This window comes from Petaurus breviceps, unplaced genomic scaffold, assembly GCF_028583685.1.
Source record: "Petaurus breviceps papuanus isolate PSGF00001 unplaced genomic scaffold, PetGlider_PUasm1.0 37, whole genome shotgun sequence".
NCBI classification, from domain to species: domain Eukaryota; kingdom Metazoa; phylum Chordata; class Mammalia; order Diprotodontia; family Petauridae; genus Petaurus; species Petaurus breviceps.
In genome coordinates, this window is record NW_027186296.1 from 68,618,094 (window position 1) to 68,638,506 (window position 20,413).

At 38.4% G+C, this 20,413-nt stretch overlaps 1 protein-coding gene across 1 annotated transcript in view; it reads right to left on the reverse strand.

The window, feature by feature from the left end:
* MTHFS (methenyltetrahydrofolate synthetase) overlaps positions 1–20,413 on the reverse strand; it is a 253,028-nt gene that overhangs the window by 52,581 nt on the left and 180,034 nt on the right. The gene's annotated exons all lie outside the window — the stretch shown is intronic.

Sequence of the window (20,413 nt, forward strand, 5' to 3'; positions counted from 1 at the left end):
AGTGATCTTCACAAATCCATCTCCAAACTATGGATCCTGATTGATTCCATATTATTCTCTCTCAGACTCTACATTCTATTTAGACTATCCTGTTTGCTCTTCTCTATATACAACATTCCATGTCCCACCTGTATGCTTTTGCCCCTGCCTAGGATATTTTTTCCCCTTTTAGCTTATCAGAATCCCTAGATCCCTTCAAAAAAAATCAACTCATCTCCTACAAAAGGCTTTTTTGGATACCTGAAGTTATTAATGTTCTCTCCTTCATCAAACTACTTTGTAAAACTTTGTATTTACCTCTTTGTGTGCTAATGTCTTCCCTCCTGCTGTCCCTCACCCCCAGAAATGTAAACTCCTCCAATCCAGAGACTGTTTAATTTTTGTCTTTGTATCTTCAGTACTAGGCATAGTCTTACATGCAATGGGTACTAAATAAATGTTTGTTGAATTCAGTCAGTTCATTCTATATGTGCATGTACCTTCTGGTGTGTGACAGAATGTTTAGTGACCTGAGAATGTCATTAACTAAATCAGTACTCAAGGGGAGTAGTGGGGAAGGAGAGTGATGAGAAGTGATTGGATAATTCTAAAACAAGATAAATACTTCTTTTTGCTACCTACTTTAGCAACCACTTATAATCCATTATTTGCATCTGTTTTAAACCCCCAAATATCTACTAAAGATACACTGATTCGTTGTAAATACTTAGTTTCTTCACTATTATCTTGGAAATATGACGTTTGGTGAAAGGTTCTGTAACTCCCAGTGAGTGCAGAAGGGACCCATAAGAAGCCTCATTGAATTTCATGGAATATAAGCACTAGAAGGAACCTCAGAGATCATCTAGTTCAAATACTTTATTTTAAAATAAAGAAACTGAGGACCAAAGAGTGTCAAGTGAGATGATGTATTTAAAGCATTATGCTAACCTTAAAGCATATGTAATCACAAGCACAGTAGTTCACACCTTGTTTCAGCTATTGAATTAACACCTTTTATCAATTCTTTTCTTTTGAGCCTTGTATCAAGTCTGTTAAGAAACAGAATCTGTGAACCCCACAACTTGTGAACCCTAGAACTTATGAAGTCCTGAAACAGGAAGGGGAGGAGCTAATGACCATATATAAGGAGAATTTCTAGGCTAGAGACAGCAGAACTGAGAAGAGGGCTCTTATGGTGGCAGAGTCAAGAATGAGAAAATTTGTGGTATCCTGGTACTCTGTCTGCTCTGTCTGTGTTGATTTTTGTTTGTGATACTTTGTACAGAAGCCCTGGGACCTTACTGGAAGCCCTGAAAGAGAATTTTCTGGTTGTATATTTACAGAAGTCCTGGAGGAGGGTTTTGGAGGTCCTGGGACTTTACTGATGATTTGTGCTGACCTCTTGGACCTTGTTTGTGAGTCTGTGCTGATTTCTATGCTGATGATTTGTGTTGAGTTCTCAGACCTTGTTGGTGCGTCTGAGTTGATTTCACAGGCAGATAGTGAATTGATGATGGTGCTGGCAATGTGTATGAATATTATTGTAGTTCTGTCAAGCTTTGTCTTCCCAGAAAAAGGAACTGTGAAGGACTTGAGGTGGACTGGACACAATGAACTTCAATATGGAATGGGAACTGGACAAGGAGATGAACAAGGAACTGGGAACTGCCTGCCTTTTAACCCAGGTGACAGTTGGAGCTGGGACCATGGAAGAGGAACCATGGAAGCTGAGAGCCAACCTTGAGTCAAGCTGAAAGAAGACTTTACTTGGATATGTGTACTGACTGAGAAGATTATGATTTACTGTGACCTAGGGGTAGAGAACTTTGACTTTTGTACTTTGTGATTGAATTAAGGATTTCATGATTGACTAAATGAATGTACTTTGTTGAAAACTATGTGACCACTTTGGTGAAAACTATGTGGCCATTTTAGTTATAAGTTGCTGAGATGTGACATGCATGGTGAATGCTGTATTTTGATTTTCTGTGATAAGCAATAACATTCTGAATGCTGTACCTTGATTTTCTGTGAATATTTTGCTCTGATTTGTTATTGAATAAATAGAGAATTCATTATACTGTGTAATCAGAACCTGGAAAGTTGCTCACAGCAGCAGTCCTCTGGAAAGCCGCTCATGTGTGGCTTTACAGCACTATATAAATGAGGGTAATTATTGCTATTATTATTTTTACTATTATTAAAGTGCCTTGTCTAAGCTTTTACCTCTTCCTTTGTTTCCTTAGCCATAAGACCGGGGAGAGAAAGGGGGAATGCATATTAGTTCCCCATCACACTCAGGTGTTGGCAGGATGAATTAAGCAGATTTGTCTGTAGAGAGAGAAGTCAGTTAGGGTAATATGATTCCTGGATGCTGCTTTATTGGTTACACCTATGTGTATAGCTAAGTCCCCACTCAAATACAGTCAAACAGATTAAACAAGATTGCAAGTCCCTAGAATGGGGCATATTCTCTGTGTTCAATACATTACCAGCAAACACTTATTTACTATTTCCTATGTAGATGTCCCTTTGCTAAGTACTACAGATCCAAAGACACAAAAGGCAAGGCCCCTGCATATAAAGGATATAATATCCTTAGGTAGAAATATACACAGAGAAAATTAACAATACAATAACACTTTTACAAGTTTCATGATAAGATTTACTGAACATTATAAGATAGTTTTAGGCATCTAGATGTTAAAAGCTTAATGTTAGAAATTGGAAAAATGCAAATGGAAGAGAGAAAGGAAGGGAGGGAGGGAAGGAGAGAAATAGAGAGACAGACTAGACATAAAGATACAGAGAGAGAGAGAGAGAGAAAATGAGAATTAAAAGCCAAATACCCAGGTGATTACCAGATACTGTCTGAGCATCCATTATGTTCAACAAGACTCTATACTAGACTGTTCTGTGAGTGGTGCAAGATGAATCAAGAATATATAAGAAGAATGTGAGGGAGGGACCTCCAGGGGTGGAGCCAAGATGACAGAGTGAAGGAGGCACTCACCTAAGCTCTCCCAACATTCCCCTCCAAACAAATGTGAAATAATGTCTCAAATCCAAATTTTCATTGGCAGTCAATTAAAGTTTAGGGTGAGACATTCTTTCAGCCCAACACAATTTAAGAGGTCATTAGGAGAGATCTGTTACTCAGGGATGGAGGGTGACTCAGAGCCCACATGGATGAAACACCAGTGGTGGGACTAATTGGTGGCTACAGAAGTAGCAATAGCTTCAGGACCTCTCAAGTCAGAGATGGTAAGGGGACCTGGCAACTTGTCAGAAAGAGATTACAGGGGAGCCCTGTGCTGGCCCTGCACTAGTTTTTTGGCAGCTTCATTGCTTATACCTACTCCTGGGTCACAGTTCAAGGGCAGAGAAGAACATTTTCAGTAAAGTGTGAGCAGGGGTCCTGAGGGACAATATTGCTTTTTGTCACAAGGGATTAGGGAGCCTGAGGAGCTTCTGATCCCAAGAGAGCAAGGACCAGAGGGGCAGTACCAATTGCAATCCACAGTGATTAGGGGCCCTTTCTGGGCAAGGACCGGAACTGAGACAAGGAGAATAGTGACCATACCTCTTCCCAGATCACACCATCTTAGAAACACTGAAAACTTCCAAACCCCAAGAATTAGCACTGAAAACAGCAGTATGAAAAAGACTGAAGTGTGAGATGGTGCCCTTCTCTCCTACACACTGGGAACAGAAACAAACTTTACCATAAATTTAAGGTAAAGTAATAGGATGGAAAAATGAGCAAACAACAACAAAACTAACTAACTTGACCATAAAAATCCCCTATGGTAACAGGGAAGATCAAGACACAAACTCTTAAGAAGACAATGAAGTCCAAACAGATACAAGCAAAGCCTGTAAGGAAAAATGTGAACTGAACTCAAGCCCAACAAGAATTCCTGAAAGAGCTAAAAAAAATCATTTTCAAAATCAAATAAGAGTCCTAGAGAAAAAAAAATTAGGTGAAGATCTTGGGGTGATGGAAGAAAATTATGAAAAAAAATATAAATAACTTGGTAAAAGAGACACAAAAAATACTGAAGAAAATAACACCTTAAAAATAGAATTGGTCAAATGAAAAAAGAGGTAGAAAAATTCACTGATGAAAATAATTCCTTAAAAAGCAGAATTGATCAAATGGAAAAACAGGTACAAAAGGTCACTGAAGAAAATGATTGCTTAAAAATTAGAATTGGGAAAATGAAAACTAAGGTCTCCATGAGACATCAAGACACAATAAAACAAAGTCAAAAGAATGAAAAAATAGAAGAAAATGTGAAATACTTCATCAGAAAAATAACTGACATAGAAAATAGATTGAGTAGAGATAATTTGAGAATTGTTGAACTCCTCCAAAGTAATCATCAAAAAAAAAGAGATTAGCCATAACATTTCAAGAAATAATAAAGGAAAACTCCATATCCTAGAAACAGAGGATAAAATAAAAATTGCAAGAAGTTACCAGTCACCCACTGAAAGAGACCCCAAAGTGAAAATTCCCAAATTCCAGAGCTCCTAGTTCAAAGAGAAAATACTTCAAGCAGCCAGAAAGAAACCATTCAAATACCAAGGAAACACAGTCAAGATCACACAAGATTTAAAAGCTACCATGATAAACATGTGGAGGGATTGGAATATGATATTCCAGAATGCAGAAAAGTTATATTTACACCCAACACGGTCTACCCAGCAAAACTGCATATAATCCTTCAAGGTAAAAAAAATGGATATTTAGGGCCAGCTAGGTGGTGCAGTAAAAGAGCACTGGCCCTGGAGTTAGAAGGACCTGAGTTCAAATCTGGCCTCAGACACTTAACACAAAAACTAAGTGTGTGACCTTTGGCAAGTCACTTGGCCCCAACTGCCCTACAAAAGGCAAAAAAAAATGGATATTTAGTGAAATAGAAGACTTTCAAGCATTTCAAGAATCATCAAGCTGATGAAAAGACCAGAAATGAACAGAAAATTTGACTTTCAGGTACAAGACTCAAGAGAAGCATAAAAAGGTAAAATAAAAGAAAAATTACACAAGAAACTCAATAAAATTAAACTGTTTATATTCCTATATAACAAAATGATACACCCAACTCCTAAGAATTTTATCATTTTTAGGGCAATTAGCAGCACTCAACATAGAGGGTGCAAGAGTAAATTGATTTTGAAAACTATGTTTACATGTAATTGGAAAAAATAAAATACTATTGGGGGGGGTGAATAGATTATGTTGGAATGATGTTTAAAAAATGGGTAGATGAGAAAGAGGAATGCCCTGGGAGAAGGAAGAAGGTAAAAGGGAGAGGAAGAATGGGGTAAATTATTTTATGTAAAAGAGGTATGCAAGGAAAAGTTTTTACAATGAAGGGGAAAACTGGAGAAGGGGGAGGGGAGCAGGCAATATTTGAACTTTTCTCTCATCTAAATTGGTTGAAATAGGGGGAAACTGTGATGCATACACATACATACACATATACATGCCTACATGTGTGTGTAAATATAAATACACATACACATATATATTTATAAACACTTGCTTGGTATAGAATTCTATCTTACCCAAAAGAGAAGTAGGAGGGGAAGAAAAAGGGCAGGGGATGGGGTTGGGTATGTGATAAAAGAGAGAGCAGATAAAGGAAGACTGTGGCCAGGAGCAAAACAAGTTTTTGAGGAGGGACGGTATAAAAAAAAAGAGGAAGAAAGAAAAACAGAAGAAAATAGGATAGAAGGAAATGGACAGTTAGTAATCATGACCATAAATGTGAATGGGATAAACTCACCCATAAAACAGAAGTAGATAGCAAAATGAATTAGAAAGCAGAATCCAATAATATGTGATAGAGAGACCAACATAGTTAAAACAAAGGACTGAAGAAGAATCAATTATGCTTCAGCTGAAATAAAAAAGCCAGGGATAGCAATCATGATTTCAGACAAAGGAAAAGCAAAAATAAACCTAATTAAAAGAGATAAGAAGGGAAAATACACCTTGCTAAAAGGCACCATAGACAATGAAGTTATATCAGTACTAAAGATATATGCACCAAAAGGAATAGCATCCAAATTATTTTTTTTGCTTTTTTTTTGGAGGGGGAAGGCAGTGCAATTGGGGTTCAGTGATTTGCCCAAGGTCACATGGTTAGTAAGTGTACCTAAGTGTCTGAGGCAGTATTTGAACTCAGGTTCCACCTAGCAGCCCAGCAATCAAATTCTTAAAGGAAAAGCTTAATAAATTAAAGGAAACAAACAGTAAAACTATACTAGTGGGGTACCTGAACTTTCCTCTCAAATAAATCTTACCATAAAATGAGTAAGAATGAAGTTAAGAAGATGAATAGAATCTTATAAAAGTTAGATATGATACCTCTGGAGAAAACTGAAAGAGAATAGGAAGGAACATATCTTTTTCTCCGTTGTACACAGCATCTTCAAAAATTAATTATGTATTAGGGCATAAAAACCTCAAAAACAAATGCAGAAAAGCAGAAATATGAAATGTAACCTTTTCAAACCATAATGCAATAAAAATTACATTCAATAGAGGACCATGGAAGTATAGATTAAAATTAATTGGAACACTAAATGATCTAATCCCAAAGAGTGAATAGAACAAAAAAAAGTTATAGAAGAACAGTTTCATTAAAGAGAATGACATTAATAAGACAATATATCAAAATCTTTGGTATGCAGCCAAAACAGTATTTAGGGAAAATTTTATATCTCTGTCATGTATGTCAATAAAATAGAGAGAGAGCAGGCCAATAAATTGGTCATGCAACTATAAAAAATTAGAAAAATAAATTATAAGTCCTCAATTAATGCACCAAAATGCACATCCTGAAAATTAAAGGAGAGATTATTAAAACTGACAGTAAAACAAACAAACATTGAACTAGTAAATAAAACTAGAAGCTGGTTTCATGGGGAAAAAATAAAACAAATAAATCTTTGGTTAATTTGATTCCAAAAAATGAAAGAAGAATTTCAAATTACCATCATGAAAAATGAAAGCATGAATGTACCATCAATGAAGATAAATTAAGGCAATTAGTAGGAATCATTTTGCCCAATTATATGTCAGTAAAACTAACAGTCTAAGTGAAATAGATGGATATTTACATAAATATGAACTTACCAGATTAACAACAGAAATAGAATACTTATATAACCTTATCCAACAAAAATTAACAAATAAATAAATAAATTCCCTAAAAAAATGTCCAGGACCAGATGGATTTACAAGTCAATTCTACCAAACATTTAAGGAATAATTAATTGCAATAGTACATAAACTATTTGAAAAATAGATAAAGAAGGAATTCTACCAAATTCCTTTTATGACACGTATTGTTTTCATACCTTAACCAGGGAGAACAAAATCAGAGAAAGAGAAGTATAGACCAATTTCCATAATGAATACCGATGCAAAAAAAATTTTTTAAATAAAATACTGGCAAGGAGATTACAGCAATATATCACAAAGATCATGCACTATGACCAGGTGGTATTTATACTAGGACTTAAGGGCAATTAGCTAATAGTAACAACAATAAAAATGAAGAATAAATAAGGAAGAAGAAGAAGAAGAAGCTGATGATGACGATGATGATGATGATGACAACAACATCCTGGTCCCTGTCCTCAAGAGGCTTTCATTTGAAGTAAGGAGATAAGACATGGGTATACATAGCTAAAATACAAGACAAAATGTGAATGAATGAATGAATTATTAAGTATTTATTGTGTACAAAGCACTGTACTAAGTGCATGAAAAAGAGCACCTGCTCTTAGGGAGCTCACATTCTAACGTGTCAGTAACATGATCAATATTATGGAAAAAGTTATACTTTATGAGGCATTGATACTTCTCTCTCTCTTAGTTTATCCCAGTCTGTGAGTGCCTGGAACAGCATGGAGCAGCATAAAGATGGTCAACACTGAAAACAACAGTCACTCAAATAACACACAAATGGCCACCAGGGAACCAATGTCACAGAGATTCAAATCTATAAAAGGGATTGACCCCAAGTTTCTGAGAAACATGTGTTTTACTAATAAGAATAACAAGAAAGATTGAAGAAGATTCAAGTCCATGAAGCTAAAACCACCAGTACCTTGGCAGGGACTAATCAAGGTCCTAACACCAAGATCCCTAATCTAAGTTCTTCAGGATTAAGATCACTAAACCCACAGGTTCTTAGGCCACCACCAGATGAACCACCCCAAGACTGCCACCAAATGTCCAGGTCCCAGGGGTGACACTAAATTTATAGGCCCCAAGATCACCAATTCTGACTCTAAGGTTACCACACCCACTGAACCTAAGGTTATCAAGCTCACTGAACCAAAGGTTAGTAAACCTACTGACCCCACCAAGTCTGATCCCAAGCCCACTAAGCCTGAAGCCTAAATCTCCAAGTCTAATTCCAGGGCCACCAGGTCCAAAGCCAAAATCACTAAGTCAGATCTCAAGGTCACAAAATTCAAATCCAAAGTTAGTAAGACTGACTTTCAGGTCACTGAGCATGTTTCCAAAGCCACCAAGACCAGACACTAAAGCAGCCAAACCCCAAGTTGCCAGCACAGAGGTTCCCTGAGGTTAAGGCTACTAGTCTCAAGCCAACAAATAGATGGTTTGGGACAAAATAATTTGTCAAAACTGTAATTCAATTTATATCAGTCATATCATCATTCATTATTTTGTAAAAATAAAGGAAATAAATAAGCAACAAAGGGAAAAGAAGCATATATGCTATTCTGAGAATCAAAATGTCATTAATAAATATTATAGAAAAGTGATCACCACCCACTAGAAGGAAAATTTTCCTTATTATATAAAAGTGGAAGGGCGACTAGGTGGCGCAGTGAATAGAGCACCGGCCTTGGAGTCAGGAGGACCTGGGTTCAGATCTGGCCTCAGACACTTAACACAAAAACTAGCCATGTGACCTTGGCCAAGTCACTTAACCCCAGTTGCCCTAAAAAAAAAAACAAAAAAGTGGAATGGTTGCTTCAGGAGCTAGTGAACTCAATGGCATTGGAAACATTCAAGTTCAAGTTCACATTCAAGTTCAACAAGCACCTGTTGTACAGGAGATTCCTACTCAAGTATGGGCTAACCTAGCTGAATCTTGAAGTTCCTGAGATTCTGAGGATTAAATAAATAGCATAGAAAATAAATGCTTCAGAATTTGAGAGGAAGGAGCCACCACAAAGCATGGGGGATATGACAGGGCATCAGGTGGCCCTTGCACAAAGAGTACTTCTACAAAATTTTGGGAGGACAGTGAATCCACCAGATTATCTAGAACAGAAGCTTCACATCGGGGAGTTCTAGAAGATTAGATTAGCCAGGTATATAGTGCATACAGCAAAGTCAACTACAAATCTGTTTATTGATATAAATAATCGCTTCTACCCAGTTTCACATTTATACAATGTAGTGTAATTTTATTAATTTTTTATCCTCTTCTGTCTTTTGGGATGTGGCAGCTTCTACACCCATGGTTCATCACAGATGTTCTGGTGCTGTGTTGTGCTCAGAGGCATAAATATATTATTTCAAAGACTCTCAAGCTCCCCAACAAATGTAGCTCCTAGATTTTTTTATCAATTAGCAAATTAGCATATGGTTAAATTATATGGATTCAAGGATCTCAGAGGCAGAGATGATCACAGTAGACACAGAGCTTGGAATCCAGGTTTTAGCTTTCATCTCTAACACTAACTCGGGGCTGCTTTCCACTTAAGAGATGGGAATACTGCCATCCTGGAGTGGCAAGGGCTGTGTGCTCACAGCTACTCTTGCAGGACAGTTCCCTCCACAGCATTTGCCACTATGAATGGGAGCAATTGATTCCAGTTCTGTAGAGGTAAGTTTAGGATACCAAGAAGCAGGCAGATTATTGGTGTGATAGAAACTGACAACTGTCTGACTAGCCTTGGTGTAAAGAATGTAAGTGGGTTTTTCTGACAGAAAAGTCTATTATATTGATTTGTTGGGGAGGCGGGGTAAAAGCAGGTGACATAAAGGAATGGAAAGTAGATGCATTGGGGGTCTAGAGCAAAGAGCTCCTTAGTGTTTGCCAAAAAATTCCATGGCATGTTTCTCTGATGCCCCAACATCCCTTTTCTCTTTAGAGGCCAGGATTCAATTAGACTCTCCACCTCACCTAAGGAATGGCCTTCCCACCCTACCCCACCCTTATTCCTCCTCCATTTACCTTGGGTAATCTATTGGAACCCATCAATCCATCAGTTGACTTGGGGAAGGTCAGAGGCTCAAACTCAACAACTTCTCTCATTCCCATCACAAGTCTAAATAAAATACAGGGAAAAGCACTGTCTCTGGGGGCAGAGGGGGAACAGGGAGGCAGAAGTGGCTCCTCAGGAAATTGAGAAGCCTCATCAAGAGCTGGTGGCTCAAGCACCTTGTCTTCCATGAGTTGGTACACATGTGGTATGGTAATCACCCCTAGTTAGAGCAAGGAAAAGGACAGGACAAGGATTTCTCGGGACAGGAAGGGACTGAGCAGGTGGCCTTTTCACCTACAGATAAGGTATCACTTAAAGGGAGTTTCTGGTTAGATGATGGGAAGAGGATATTGGGAACCAAGATGAACAGCATCCAACACAGAAGGAAAAAAAGCCAGACTCCCTAAAAGTACCTCTTTCCTCTTGTTCCCTATAAGGAAACCTTCTCAGACTTAAAATATAGAAGTTTAAGGTTTAGAGGAAGAAAGCAAAGGGAGCACCAGGAGCTAGACTGAGCTACAGTTTCCTCACCATGAAAACTGAGCAAATGCCAGAAGGAGAAAGGGAAGAAGGCAAGGCTAAGCAATATAGAGGTAGAGAATCTGCTCTGGTTGTTTGGGGAGCCGAGGTTGTTTGTGGATGCTTGTCTATGTTAGGGATTATGGCTTATTTGCCTAGTACTTTCCTCTCTCTCCCCCATGTGGCGCGTAACACTGAAAAAGAAGCAATAATGAGAGTTGAAGATAGAAGAGTGTCTGCAACTGCGGATCTAAATCATGCTGCACACCTGTGCTTTCCTCAGGCTTATACATTGGCGGAGTTGCCAATAGACAGGCCAGGTAAGGTCTTGTTTATCTCATTCCTCATGGTGGCTATAAGAAAACTGAACCTTAGCACTCTTGGAAATTTTGTTCTGGTATAACTAAATTGCATTTTATATGCAAGGAGGAGAAAGAGGAAGAAGGGGAGGAAGAAGAGGAGGAAGAAGAAGAGAGAAAGAGGAAGAAGAGGATGAGGAAGAGGAAAAAAAAACTTTACAAGGGTACCAGAATAAGCTAGTCCATACCGCTATACTTTATGCCAGGCAAAATAAACACATTAAGCATATATTATTATATACAAGGCACTGTGTGATGCACTGGGTATGCACAGATGAACCAAGATACAATATCTGCCCTCAAGGAGCATACACCCTAACACAAAGATGGAATGGGTACACAAATTACTACAATACAAGTTAAAAATATATTAACTACTTAGACAAAGTCAGACAGAGTGGCATAAAAGATTTGAAAAGGGGGAGAATATTTGTACCTAGTGCACTGATTCTTAACTTTTCTTTTACAATTTTGAAAGTCTGGTAAAGAGTGTGAAGAAACCTTTTCAAAACAATGTTTTAAAAAGCATAAAACAAAATGTGGAAGATTACAAAGGAAACCAATCACAATGAAATATAGTTATCAAAAAGTTTTTTTAATAAGTTTATAGATTTCAGGTTAAGAATTCCTGAGATGAATTAGGAAATGAAGAGTTCATGGAGAAATCACTTATCAATATCTTGCAGAAGATCATGATGGCCTGAATGAAACCATTCTCTGCAGGCTCAAGATTTCCAGAGCACCTCCAAAATGATTTGATGTCTTCAGCTCTCTTCTCTGACAATTTTTTTTACCTAATCCTGAGCCCTAAACACCAAAACTTATCTTAGAGCCAACATTGACAGGGCTAGATACAAGTCAATTCAACAAACATTTATTAAGAGTCCAGGATGTCCATATGTCCATATCCAATATGCTTGGGATATGAAGACATAAAATTAAATAGTCTCTGCCTCAAAGTACTTAAATTTTGTTTGTTTTCTTTTTTTTCTTTTTTCTTTTTTTATTTTGACAACACTTTATTATTATTATTTTTATATATATTTTTCTTTTTATTAACTTCTGATTTACATCATTTGTTTCCGCCAGATTTTGAGTTACAAATTTTCTCCCCATTTTTCCCACACCCATCCCCCCAAAACAGCAGTCCCACAGGATATCCCCACCTCCAATCTGCTCTCTCCCATATTTTCTCCCATACCCGTTTCAACTTTTCCAGTGGATTTCTATGCCTCAGTGCCTGTATATCTTTTTTTTCCCTTAATAACATGTAAGATGGTATTAATAATAGTATATATATATATATATACACATATATACATATATTTGAATATTTGATTTTAAAACTTTCAAGTCTAGATTCATTCCCTTCCCCCCCTGCCACCCACCCCCACTGGGGAGACAAGCAGTTCAGTATAGGTTGTACATGTGCGGCTAATGCAAAACAATAACATAGTAGATATATTGTAAAAGACTGACTATATTTCCCTCCCTCCTATCCCACCTCCCACTTGTTCTATTCTCTACTTTGATCCTGTCCCTTTTCAAAAGTGGGTGCTTCCAACTTCCCTCCCCCCCAGCCTGCCCTCCCTTCCATCATCCCCCCTCACATCCCCTTCCCCCCCTATTCTCCTGGAGGGTGAGATCCCCTATTTAGTGTGTATTTCCCTCCCTCCTCAAGCCATATTCAATAGGAATAAGGTTGACCCATTCCCTTTTGTCTTCCTATTCTTCCCCTCCATTGTAACCATTTTCCCTTGCCTCTTCCATATGAGATAGTTGCCCCACTCTGTCTCTCCCCATCACCTCTCATTATATTCCTCTAACCTCTTAATTTCACCTTTTAAGTATCATCCCTTCCTGTTAAATTGGTCCCATGCCCTCTATCTATGTATACCTGTAAACGTATATACACACATTCACATATGTATTCATATGCCCGCATACCCTCATATAAAGACATATATATATACACACATACATACATATATATACATATACATACACATATATATCGCTAATCCCTTCAACTACTGAGAAAAGTTTCATAAGTTACAATTATTGTTTTTCCATGTAGGAATGTTAATAGTTCAACTTTGGCCAGGTGGCTCAGCAAGCAAGAGCACCAGCCCCAGTGCCAGGACGACCCGGATCAAATCTGGGCCCAGACACTCAGCACCACACCCAGAAACAACAACAGGCCATGCAACCCTGAGCAAGTCACTCAACCCCGATTGCTTTAAAAAAAATAGTTCAACTTTGATAAGGTCCTTAGGATTTCTTTTCCCTGTTTACCTTCTCATGCTTCTCTTGCTTCTTGTATCTGAATGTCAAATTTTCTATTCAACTCTGGTTTTTTCAGCAAGAATGCTTGAAAGTCCTCTATTCCACTGAATGACCATATTGTCCCCTGAAACATGATACTCAGTTTTGCTGGGTAGGTGACTCTTGGTTTTAATCCCAGCTCCCTTGACCTCCGGAATATCACATTCCAGGCCCTTCGATCCCTCAGTGTAGAAGCTGCCAGATCCTGGGTTATCCTGATTGTGTTTCCACAATATTCAAATTGTTTCTTCCTGGCTGCTTGTAATATTCTCTCCTTAATCTGGGAATTCTGGAACCTGGCTATAATATTCCTAGGAGTTTTCTTTTTGGGATCTTTTTCAGGAGGTGATCGGTGGATTCTTTCAACCTCTATTTTGCCCTCTCCTTCTAAAACATCAGGGCAGTTTTCTTTGAGAACTTCCTGGAGGATACTTTCCAGGCTCTTACTTTGGTCATGGCTCTCAGGCAGTCCAATAATTTTTAAATTATCTCTCCTGGATCTATTTTCCAGGTCAGTGGTTTTTCCCATGAGATATTTCACATTGCCTTCTATTCTTTCATTTGTTTGGATCTGTTTAACAGTATCTTGATTTCTCATAAAGTCACTAGCTTCCATTTGCTCCAATCTAATTCTGAAGCAATGATTCTCCTCAGTGAGCTTTTGAGATTCTTTTTCCATTTGACAAATTCGACTTTTTAAGGCATTCTTCTCCTCATTGCCTTTTTGAGCCTCCTTTGCCATTTGAGTCAGTCTGTTTTTTAAGGTATTATTTTCTTCAGTCAGGCTGTTGACTCTCATTTCATAATTTTCTTGCATTGTTCTCATTTCTCTTCCCAATTTTTCCTCCACTTCTCTTATCTGCTTCTTAAGGTCCTCTATGGCCTGTAACCAGCTTGTATTTTCCTTTGAAGCTTTTGGTGCAGGAGTTCTGACTTCACTGATTTCCTCCTGTTCCATGCCTTGCTCCTTCTTATCCCCAAAATAGGAGTGTAATGTTGGAATCTTCTGTCTGCTTTGTTTCCTTTGCCTGCTCATTTTGCCACTCAATTATTTGACTTTTGGGCTTTTTTGCCACAGAAGGACTCTGCCACCAGACAGGGGAGTTTTCGTCCCAAACGCTGGGGTTTTCTCAGCTGCTGGAGGTATTAGATGGGTGCCCTGTCTGAGGTCTCCACACACTCTGGCAAGCTGGACACACACCCCAGGACCTCCACCCAAGACTGCAATCCAGATCCAAGCAGGTTAAAGCAAGAGCGATGACCCCTCAGACTGGTGCTTGGCCCCCCTACACTCTGCAGGCCAGGAGCTGGCTGGCTGTGCTGGCGTCTCAGCGGTTTCTCACCCCGGGGGTAAAAGCCATGCACTCCCACTTACTGGGTCCCAAAGTCCAGACTGCACTGGCCTCTCACCTTGTCCTTCGCATCTATGTATTGATAAATCTGGAAACGGCCACAGCTGCTGCTGATCTGGAGTCCCTCTGGCAGGCGGCTGGTCAGGCCCGCCCTGGGGCTAAAGCCTCGGTGTTGTGCTGGGCTCGGCTCCCAGAGCGTTGGGCTGGCCAATTCCTGCTGGCCTGCCGGGCTGTCCTCAGTGGGAGGTTAGCTTCTCTGTGTCATTTTGTGGGTTCTGCAGCTCCAAAGTTTGTTTAGAGTCCCCTTTTTACATGGATTGGGGAAGGTGGAAGCTGGAGCCACGGGAAGGTCGTGCTTCTACTCTGCCATCTTGGCTCCAATTTTGTTTGTTTTCTGAGGACAGCCTTAAAGAAAGATATGCTGTATATATTATTAAAGGAGGTCTCTGCCATGTCTAAATTTATAATGCTTTGTATGCAGAGAACTAAATACAAAGTCTATGCCAATTTCAGGAGGGAGACAGCAATAATAACCAGGTGAGGGGGAATCAGGCAAAGTCTCATTTAGGAATTAGCACTTGAGTTATGTTATAAAGGAGACTCAGGGTTCCAAGAGTCAGAGGTGAGAAGACAACGCATTCCAGGCACAGGGGCCTCATCCATTCTGTCTGATATCCCTTTCTGATACATTAAAGATCCCAGAGATGCAAAAGTAGCCATTTAAATGTGATAATACATATGCTCAAAAATGCAGTAAGGAAAATGGGGATAAAAGGAGGAGATACCTCACCTTTATCTGCAGGCAAATATATTCAATCTGAAAATAAGGACATGTTTAAAATAAATTGCAGCTTTCAAGCAGAGCTCTCAGTGATACCCTCCTATCTGAGTCATTCTCTGGAAGTCAAGTGCTTCATCAGGTTTATTCACACCCTCAGGCCACTGGAGAACCATTCAGTGCACCACAGTCTTCCTACATTAAATGGTGCCCTCATGGCCTGCTGCTTCCATTCTCAATAGGTTAAGAAAAGACTAATGTCTTCCAGTAACCAATACATCCAGCATATCCATCTTCTTCCCTTTGCTGTTCCCAAGGTCATCACTACCCCCTGCATACACACACACACACACACACACACACACACACACACACACACACACACATACACACACACCCCACTCCATTACACTTCAACAAAAATTCCATTTAAAGGAAAGACAAATCTCCTGACTCTCTTTAGCTTTGCTCTCTTAATACTTTAGACTTATACGTTTACTTTCAAAACTGGCTAAAAAGCCTGTGGTGTTGGATCTATGATCTCCTGACCAATCAATCAATAAGCATTTATTAAAGCACCTTCATATTTACTTATTCAGTGCCATACCAATCAAGCTACCAAAAATTATTTTGAGAGCTAGAAAAAACAATAACAAAATTCATTTGTAAGAACAAAAGGTCAAGGTTATCAATGGAATTAATGAAAAAAAAAATGCAAGGGAAGGTGGCCTACCTGTACCAGATCTTAAATTGTATTATAAAGCAGCAATCATTAAAACTACTTGGTACCAACTAAGAAATAGAGCAGTGAATGAACAGAATAAGTTAGGAACTCAAGACACAATAGTCAACAACTATAGTAATTAATTCTTTGATAAATCCAAAGACTCCAGCTTCTGGAATAAGAACTCACTATTTAACAAAAACTGCTGGAAAAACTGGACAATAGTATGGCGTAAACTAGGCATAGACCAGCGTCTTATATCCTATACCAAGATAAAGTCAAAATGGGTATATTTTGCAGATATAAAGGCTAATACTAGAGAGCAAGGAATAGTTTACCTGCCAGATCTATGGAGAAGGGAAGAATTTATGACCAAACAAGAGATAGAGAACACTATGAAGTGCAAAATGGATGATTTTGATTACATTAAATTGAAAAAATTTTGCATAAACAAAGTCAATGCAACCAAGATTAGAAGGGAAGCAGAAAGCTGGGAAACAATTTCTGCAGCCAGTATCTCTGATAAAGTCTCATTTCTAAAATATACAGAAAACCGAGGTGAATTTATAAGAAAAGTCATTCCCCAATTGATAAGTGGTCAAAGGATATAAACAGGCAGTTTTCAGAGGAAGAAATTAAAGCTCTCTGTAGTCATATGAAAAAATGCTCTAAATCACTATTGATTAGAGAAATGCAAATCAAAACAACTCTGAAGTACCACATCACATCTATCAGATTGTCTAACATGACAAAACAGGAAAATGATGAATGTTGGAGAAGATGTGGGAAACTCGGAACACTAATGCCCTGCTGGTCAAGTTGTGAAATGATCAAACCATTCTGGAGAGCAATTTGGAACTATGCCCAAAGGACTATAAAACTGTGGAGACCCTTTGACCCAGAGTAAGACCACTTCTAGGGCTGTATCCCAAAGGTATCATTAAAAAGGGAAAAGGACCCACATGTACAGAAAATATTTATAGCAGCTCTTTTTGTGGTGGCAAAAAATTGGAAACTGAGGGGATGTCTATCAATAGGGGAATGACTAAACAAGTTGTGGTATATGAATGTATTGGAATACTACTGTACTGTAAGAAATGATGAGCAGGAAGACTTCAGAAAAACCTGGAGACACTTACATGAAGTAATGCTGAGTGAAATGAGCAGAACCAGGAGAACATTGTACACAGTAACAGCTACATTGTGCAATGACTAACCTTGATAGACATAGATTTTCTCAGCAATACAAGGTTCTAAGACAATTCCAAAAGACTCATGATGGAAAATGCTATCCACATCCAGAGAAAGAACTTTGGAGTCTGAATACGGATGGAAGAATACTATTTGCTCTCCCTTTCTTTTGTTGTTTTCTTGTTTTGTTTCTTCTTTCTCGTGGTTCCTCCCATTAGTTCTAATTCTTCTTTACATCATAACTAATGTGAAAATATGTATAATATGAATGTATAAGTAGAGTCTATATTAGATTGCACACCATCTTGAGGAGAAGGGAGGAAAGGGAAGGGGAAAATTTTAAAACTCAAAATCTTATGGAAGGGAATGTTTAAAACTAAAAATAAATTATCCAAAAAGCACCTTCATAATAGCCTGTGGTTTAGTGGAAAGATCATTGAACTTGAAATGAGATCACAGAATCACAGATTTAGAGCTAGAAAGGACCTCCGTGGTCTAGTACAATTCCCACATGAGGAAACTGAATCCTCAAGAGGCAAATCGCCTTATCTAAGATCATCAAGATAGAGGTAAGGAGAAGAAAAATGGTTACAAATCCACTCTCTGCTACTGACTAGCTGTGTAACCTTGGACAAGTCATCTAACCCCTATTGCCTCAGTTTCCTCCTCTGTAATATGAGGAGGTTAGATCATTTTTATCATTGCATATTAATGCTAACATTCCATGATTCTAAGAAAATAAGGATGTTGAAAGGTTCCCCGCCTTTTCTGTAAGGATCATATGAGATATGTGTGTATGAAAATGCTTGACCATTATAAAACAACATTACTTTTGCCCATTTTTACTGTTGTTGTTGTTCAATCAACAATCTGACTCTTCACATCCCATCTGGGCTTTTCTTGGCAAAGATACTGGCAAGGTTTGCTATGTCCTTCTCCAGTTCATTTTACAAATGAAGAAACTGAGGTAAACAAGGTTAAATGATTTGCCCAGGGTCACACAGCTACTAAGTATCCAGGTCAGATTTGAACTCACAAAGATGTGACTTCAGGCCCAGAATTCCATCAAGCACACCACCTAGCTGCCTCATTTGTATAACTGGGGTCAAAAAGACTGATTTAATCCAAATCGATTCAACAAACATGTAATAAGCACCCACTCTGTGACTGGCACCATTAGATGCTGGAGATAGAAAGATCAAAAGAAGTCAGTTCATGCCTTCAGGGTGCTTACACTCTGGAATGGTTCACACATACACATACACACACACACACACACATACACACACACATACCATGCTGACTCTACACGAGACTCTCTCAACAGATGAAATAGTACTGGGCCTTTCACCTCTGCCTCATTGGCCCTGTGCTGATTTAGAATTAAAGGAACTATCTCATTTGAAGCTATTCTCCTATGCTTGTGCTCTGGCTGACAGTGTCCCCAATTTCGTGCTTTTCTGCCAGTTTGATTCTGTGTCCTATTGTATCCTGAAAGGATTGTTTTCTGTCTTGCTCATTACTGTCCCTTTTGATACCATTCATCCTATGCCCATGTCCAGCCCCACTGAGACTCATGAATTGTTTCCCTACTAAATCAATAGATGGATTGAACTCCTTGAAGAAAATGGATCAAGTAACCACAAAATAACACTGCTTTGACCTCTAAGCAGTGGCCTTTCTCTAACATTAGTCAATAGTATTCACGTTCAAACGATAGTCAATTTTTTGGTGAGACAAAGTTCAAACTTTATTAATAATCTAAAAAAAAACTGGTGTCATTATTTTGATGGCCAACAGTCATATGACAAGCTCAGATAGAGTCACTATGCTCAATCTGAGAAGGTTTAAGACTTCCCACTCTACCCAGGCATATACCCATTATTCATCCCACTTTGTCTCATTTCACTTATTACTCATGTGTGATCCTCATCTGAAAGAGGCTAGAAGATCAAATAAGTCCTTCATTCTTGAAGATAACAATCAGGGCTCATGGATCTTTGTAAGACCCATGGTGTCCTACTCATAGTAGGCACTCAATAATTATTGAATTGTTGATTGGAATGCATCTAGTTAAAAGAAAACTGCTGTTGAAATACTTTAAGATTTTAGAGTAGAACAACTCTGGTGCTTATACCTATAATTGGAGTAAAGATATATTTCTAAAATGGCTTTCAAGGGGCAGTGTAATATAGCAGAGAAAATGCTTGACTTACAGATAGGAAGATCTAGGTTCAAATACAGCCTCTGACACTTAAGTATGTACGTGACCCTGGGCAATTCACCCAACCTCTGCATGTCTTAGACAATTCCACAAGAGTTAAACTGAATTTGGAGTCATAGGATCTGGGTTATAATCCTAGCTCTGCAACTTATTACCTATGTGACCTTAGAAGAGTCACTTCACCTCCCTGGGCCTCAGTTTCCCTATCTATAAAAAAGGAGGTAGGACTAGATGACTTTGAATTTTATTTCAAATAAGAAGCTATGTTCTCCCAGTCCATGATCCTATGATCTGCTCAGTCACATAGCATTTGTGATCTGTTGATTTAGGGAATTCCATTTGTTGGACCAAAAAAACATACAGATTATTTATGAATCTACTGAATCCATTGAACTATTCAGTGAAATAATAGCTCAAATATATGTTACTTTGTGGTTACAAAATGCCTTAAATATTATCTCAATTCTCATAACAACTCTGTGAAGTAGGTAGTATATTATTTTACATACAAGGAAATTGAGGTTCTGAGAGGTTTTGTAAGTTTTAGAACTGAAAAGGATATTAAAGATCATCTAATACAACTTCTTCATTTGACATAAAAAAGCAACTAAGTCCCCAAGAGCTGCAGTAATTTACCCATGGTCTCACAGGTGGCAATCAGCAGAGTTATGAGATAAAACCTAGTTTTTC